Consider the following 6,945-nt stretch of genomic DNA (forward strand, 5'->3'; position numbering starts at 1 on the left):
ATCCAGATACTTGTCCGGTCTTCTTCGGGTAACAGATACACTTCATTATGATCCAGATTAAAAGTCACACGTTTAACTTGACGTACATCTCTCGAAGACATCGTAGTCTGATTTTCTCGATTTCTGCTCTGTCTGTGGGTCGAATTCGTTTCAATTCCTGGCCCATTAAATGAATCAGTACTAAGGCTTGCGGGGTGATCCGGTTCTCGATCAAATACTGACAGAGACATGGATAGTTCTTTAAGCTGATGGGAAATAATTCTTCTCGCATATAGTGTAACACAAATTCAATCTGCTCAGAATGAATGTCTGTGAGATAATCCAATACATAAACTATCGCTTTCTCTGTGATGTGGTCACTGCTGGCCATCCTCCGGGAATAAATGAAATGAATTAAGTTCTTCACACTTTATGTATACTTCTCGAAGCCAGTCCTTGGTGATACTTTCAATCTCGGCGGTTTTTTCAGGCATGCGTTTCTTGAATTCCTCCCCCAGGACATAAATTAACATCAATCCCGCATCGTTATAGAGATTGATGTATATCCGGTTCCGTAGATCTGTATATTCGTCCAGAGTCATTGGAAACACTCCCGCTATCAGAAATTTTTTAGCGAATTGAAACACCGTATCGTCTTGCATTTTCTCGACCCATTCTAATGCATGGTTATGCGCTTTTTCTGCGATGTTGTCACTTTCAGCCATGGTTTGTAAATGAAAAAATTCCAAAACGTTCTTGTTTTATAACAGGGCCGCCATTCCTTTCATACGAATCAGTTCCACGAATCCTTTTTGTAGACAATCGCGTAAGATCCGATCAATGTCACTCATCTGGTCTGGAAGATTCTGTTTCAATTCCTCAGCATACAAATAAATCATGAGTAAACGTCCCGTATTGGTATTCTCCGCTAATGAATCAGCAATCCGTTGAAAACTATGTACATTTCTGACCTCCGGTGACATCTGTTGTACAAATTGACGAGCATTTTGAATGTGAGGGTCATGTAAGGCCACGTTCATACATTGTAGTACATAACTATATCCATTTATTCTCGTAGTACCACTGCCGCCCATAGTAAATAACGAACGTTCAGAAAACACCTGTATTTATAGGTAAAGGTTATGCATCACGTGATCAAACACCTGCACCACGTGATCAAACACCTGTACGTCAGCTGGTTTTTCTACAGTCATTCTTGTCTGACCTTCAGTCATGGATACACGGAGAATTTTAAGAGCGAGACACCGCCGCCAGGGAATACAACCAGTGAAGAATTTAACCATAGTAGAAGATTATGTAGACGAGATGGAGATCTGGGACAATTTAGTACAGAGATGTCGCCATCGATTACGCTGGGGCCGATCTAAAAATTGGTGTTTTGACTATGTATTGCGGTCACATGAAACAGTGGAGGATATTTACCTGCGTTTAAGTGACATGTACCTGAAAAATTCCCCCCTCATACAGTACATGATTTACCAGTTTTACACGTTATTGAACGGCACTCAAAAAGTATCGGGATTTATTCGACTGGAGAAACCACGTTACCGGAGAAGTGTATGGGTATTGTTTTGGGATGCACACTGGATGTGGGAAACCGTCGAAGAGATACGTTTCCCCGGGAGAAGAGCTCGACAATTAGTACAACACATTATATCCGAAGATCATGACTTACACGTGTATATAGAAGAACCTGCGTATGAAGCCGGCCATTTTTAAAAATAAAAACTTCATGCACAGCCCTTTTTAGGGCTACTTTAAACACCAATATAAGTTCCATTCCACTAAAGTCAATGTGTACCAATGTGCACTAGCACGCGCTGGTCGCGAGAAACCGGCTTTTCAAGTTCAATTAGTGCACTAGCACGCGCTGGTCGCGCGATGTTCTAGCTGAAACCGGTTTTTCCAGAAAAAGATGATGCAACCACGTGCTCCCCACGTGCCCCTCACGAGACAATAGTCTAGACATTTTGCTGGCTATAAAAGCGGAGCCCCAGTGTCAGTCCTCAATCGATCTTCAATCACCTTCCAGAAGACATGGCTCAGAAACAACTAGAATTTGTGGACAAAGCTCAGAAGAAAATAGATCAGCTGGTACAGAAGGAGATGGGGCCACAGAAAGACTACATTGAACTGAAGAAAGCTAAGAGTGACGATCAGAAGACTGAACTGGGGAAGACCTCGAACTTCTTGCTCACGTCTTCAGACTACGTTGCTCAAAGAAGAAGAGAAGAGAAGAAGATGGCCCAGACCTCGAACCAGACCACGAGCTTCAATCTCACGCCTTCAGACCACGTTGCTCGACAAGAGAAGATGGCCCAGACCTCGGATTACCTCCCTACCCAGAATCCGACAGACCCCGGATTAGGCTTCTATTTTCCCGATTCACAGGATGCTACGGGACTGGAGATGGGCTTATACGATAAACTACCCTTCGGTGGAGAAGATTCCCCCATGAGCAGGACCGATTTCGCCATCATTACCACGACACTAGACGGAATCGTTAACCGCATTAATGTGCTGAGTAATGAGATTGGAAATCATACCACAATCCTACTGAAGAAGCTGGAAGAGCTGACTTCTAAAAAACCTAGGAAGGAATACACTCCAGATTACACTGCTAACCCGTGCTACACGTGTGGAGAAACAGGACATTGGTCGCCGGATTGCCCACAGAAAACAGATTATCCGCAGACCAGTAAGAAATCGTGGTCGGCAGATTCTCAACAGACTAGCAAGAAAACCAAACAAAAGGATCCTTGCTTCAAATGCGGAAAAATAGGACACTGGATTAGTGAGTGTCCAGAAGAACAAGCGGAGATAGATGCGATGATTGGACCCGTACCTGGCTCAAAAACCCCTGTGAAGAGAGAATACACACCGTTAGAGATGTGGAATCCACCCGCACCTACTGAAGAACGGCCAAAAAAGAAGAAGAAACTCAGCAGAAAGTAATGGACTGTGCTTGAACTGTTATGCTTATTGAACTGTTTTTATGCTTATTGAACTGTTTTGCATTGTTCTATGCTTGTACCATTGTTCTTTAATAAACATGTCAACTTAAAACCTTGTGTTATTCTTTTAGATTTAATACACAGGATTTAATACACAGGATTTCACTGGATTTTATACCGATTTTATATCCAGGAACTCACCCTTTTCCAGGAACTCAAAGCGAAAGTACCGCATGCTAAAATTAGACCAGCGGCCATAGGCCAACCTATTCACCGGCCTACAACCCCTGCTGGGGTTGACCCCGTCCTAGTGCACTCCGTTGACCCCGACACCGCTTGACCAATCAAAAACGCCCTTGCTTGACCTCATTTGCATAAAAAGTGCACTCAGTTGACCTCCCTATCGGGAGGGGTTATACTACTTGCATTGTTGATTCAACAAATTTGATGAGTACTGAAGGATCTTTTAAATTCGAGGGGATCATATTTCATGGATTGCTGAATTTTTACGGGTTCGTGGGGACATAATTTCGTGGATTTATATATTTGTAAGATTCTTGTATACTAGTTCTCTTTATTCATTGAGGATGTAAATTCGTGGGTGAGGGGTACCCACGAATTCCACGAAAATTAAACCACCACGAATTATAATGATTCCACAGTAAGTGGTTTCTTGAATTTTAGGAATAGAACTATAAAATGACACTTTGCAATAAAAGTAACTTTGATATTTAAGTGACTCTTGGAAACTGCAGAGGCTCGTTGTTCGACCTGAATAGCGAGGCATGAAATTGGTAAATAGATTTGTGCAGTTCTTATTTTTTGAGGCAGAAAAAAAAACAACAACAAAGATTCTTCTTCATTTTTGTTATATAAAACGGACTCCTTAGGTCCGCCTCTGTCACAGTCGTATTATGATGTACGTCAAAACGTAAACACGATGCCACACATCGTCTTATCCTGTTTTTTTTTTCAATATTGCACTTCCTAAGAATTTTAGGCCTAATGGTGCACTGTATCTTTGAGCTAGGAGACCACACGATTGGAATGATAATCTACGTAAGTTCTCAATCTTAGTCCAAGGTGTGACTTTGCGAGATTCCCGTAACAGAAGTTGCATTTTTTAAACTATCACGCTCTCAAAGTTTCAGTCGTGTACTTTAAACTATAGTCATTAGATATAAGTGTTCTTCGCTGACGTCAAAATGTTTCAGTTATTGAAAAGTTTGTATCGTGCTATTTATAGAAAACTTGTCGGAATTTCGCATGAAAATATGTAACAGCAGTCATATGAAGTAAGTTTTTACAATTATTGTCTGCTGTCATTAGATTTCATCAATAAAGTTCCGAAACATTGTTCATCTCTTACTTCGTTTACATAGTTTATTTTCATTTATTTATTTATTATTTATTTTTTGTTGTTGTATTTGTTACTTATTATTATCTTTTATAAATTATGCATGGTTAAAATAGAATCTCTCTGGGTACGAGTTAGCTTTACTATTTGTCAACATAATTGGGTTAACTCGTTCCACTTAAGATTAATTAAGTTTATTGTTTTTCTTTTCGGACATTTTGGATCAGCCCTTTGGACGAATAAGGCATGCCCTAATTCGCTCCACTTTTAACATTGATTGGCAAGCCTAAAGACCAAAAACATGTAGTCTGCGTTGTAAATACGTTTATAGATTAGTGTAGTTGTAGTGCTAGATGTATTTATATGTAGTTTTTGTTATTATGCTCTGTTGATATTGACCACATTATGTAATTGTTTTCGTTTGTCCTGAAGAAGGGACTGGTCGTCCCGAAAATTTGATAATCTCGTTGTTCGTGTCGTTGGTCATTTTAGTGCTTTATATATATATATATATATATATATATATATATATATATATATATATATATATTTGGACCGTGTTACCGAAAGATTAACACGACTGAAGAAGACCGGTAACACGGTCGAAATATTTCTACAAAATGTTTAGAGTTTTTTCTATATTTTACTTCCAAGAATGAGACCTTCTATATATCCTGTAGAAGATAGCGATATCTCGGAGCAGAATGAAAATAATGAAAATAGTTAATTATTATCATATCTAAAACAGGAAGGATTTGCTAGTTTTATTTAAATTTTCACACCATTCTCCTATATGAAATACATTTATTTCCAGGAAATCGAGGCTTGATGTTACATAATCGGCCATTGGTGAAACACAACGAACAGTTTTGTTTGGAAACTCTTTGAACGGAGCAGTTCTCAGCGAGAATGGAACGCTTCTTATCGGGAACGGAACGCTTTGAGACTTGGAACAAACGGTTCTCATCGATAACGGAACGCTGTTGTCCAAGACAGGAACGAGCGGTTTGGTCTTGATTTCAAATGTTAGATTTCGGAATCTTTCCTACATTGACATTACGGGAAAGAGAGGAATTACTTGCCGAAATAAAAGTTTGAATTTAATTAAAATTATGATTTTTTTTAAATAGGAGGAGTGGAAGTGAAAGTAAATCGATACATACCGTTATGTATATGCCTTAAATTCCACATGGGGATGTTTACATATATGTCATGTAATGACATGTAATAGAAAACAACGTCGCACTTCAAAAATCCTAAAAATCAATTACGTCATGTCAGGTCCGATTTCAATATTATATTTTCACCCTCAAATTCAAAATATTACTTTTTTTCTCGATAACTTAACGCACATGTAATTTGAAGAGAAATTCAGGTTTGCACATTTATTTTTTGAAAACTTTAATCAAGGGTCCATAGTCGTACATCTATATATTACAATGCATATAGCGTCTGAAACCGTTTGAAATTTTACTGATAATTTTGTGTTGTTTATAGGAGTTATGAGATTGATCGCTGTTCGTCATCGTCACCTTTCATGTAGGTGATAATGAAATATTGTTACAGAAACATGAAGAAGCTGAGGTCTTTTAAAAGCTGAGTTATTAGTTTTCCGTTAACATCGCTCTGTTTAATAAAACCTCTAAATATTAAACAGAGTTGGAAGACTGCAATGCATCTTACTTCGAGTTCACTGGGATATATCGAATCAACATACGAATGAAAATGATTATTGTTAATAGATAAAAAGTCGTCAATTATTTAAAAGTTGAAGGTCACAGCAAGATACGTTTTTCTTTTCGTGTAGAAGCTTTGAAATAAATTATGCCTCTTAAGAATATAAAAACAGATCAGCTGATAAAGGAACACAATGTGTGCATGGAAATTCCAATAGACTGTTGGAAGACCTGACGACTATAAACTACATATATATTGGCCCTTAGAAATCTCGGTATATTTTTCATATCAACTTCACAATAACTGTACGTAGAATATGAGTGATGTTTAACAAAGCAGTTTTGAATGACTGATCACCAGGTGTGAATATTTCATTTTTGTTGTTAAAGAAACATCAGTATATGGTGAAAGGTTAAGATAACGAATAGTTATCGATGTCATATCTTTCTGCGTGCAACATCGCGTGATCATGAATACGTAGAAATAAGGCGTTCACTATCCGACTCTGAGAATACATATTTAAATAGAAAATTAACTTGATTACTTTTTAATCGAATTGAGTGAAAATGCATAAAGTTTATAACTTATGAAAGGTTAAGTATCGCACTGTGATGTATCTTAGTTAGAATACATGTAATCTAACTGTGTCTCGGGATAGGCCCTCACCACTATTAGAATGCCTCCCATATACCTGTAATGTAACGGACAATTGCAGAATCGCTTCAAATCGATTTTAAAATCACCAAAGAATAAACTCATCAATTTAAAGCTAAAATTGAGTACAACTGATCTCATTGATAATTCTTAAGTCCTTAACACTGTACAAAACCGTAGAATGATATTGTAAACTTAACACTTTGAAATGTCACTTTTCTTTATTCAATTTGTTTTACCAGAAACTATCTTCGTATCACCCTGCTGTTTTCAAAAACAAATGCTTAATAAAGAACCGCCCAC

The sequence above is a fragment of the Ostrea edulis genome, chromosome 7 (assembly GCF_947568905.1).
Source record: "Ostrea edulis chromosome 7, xbOstEdul1.1, whole genome shotgun sequence".
Taxonomy (NCBI): domain Eukaryota; kingdom Metazoa; phylum Mollusca; class Bivalvia; order Ostreida; family Ostreidae; genus Ostrea; species Ostrea edulis.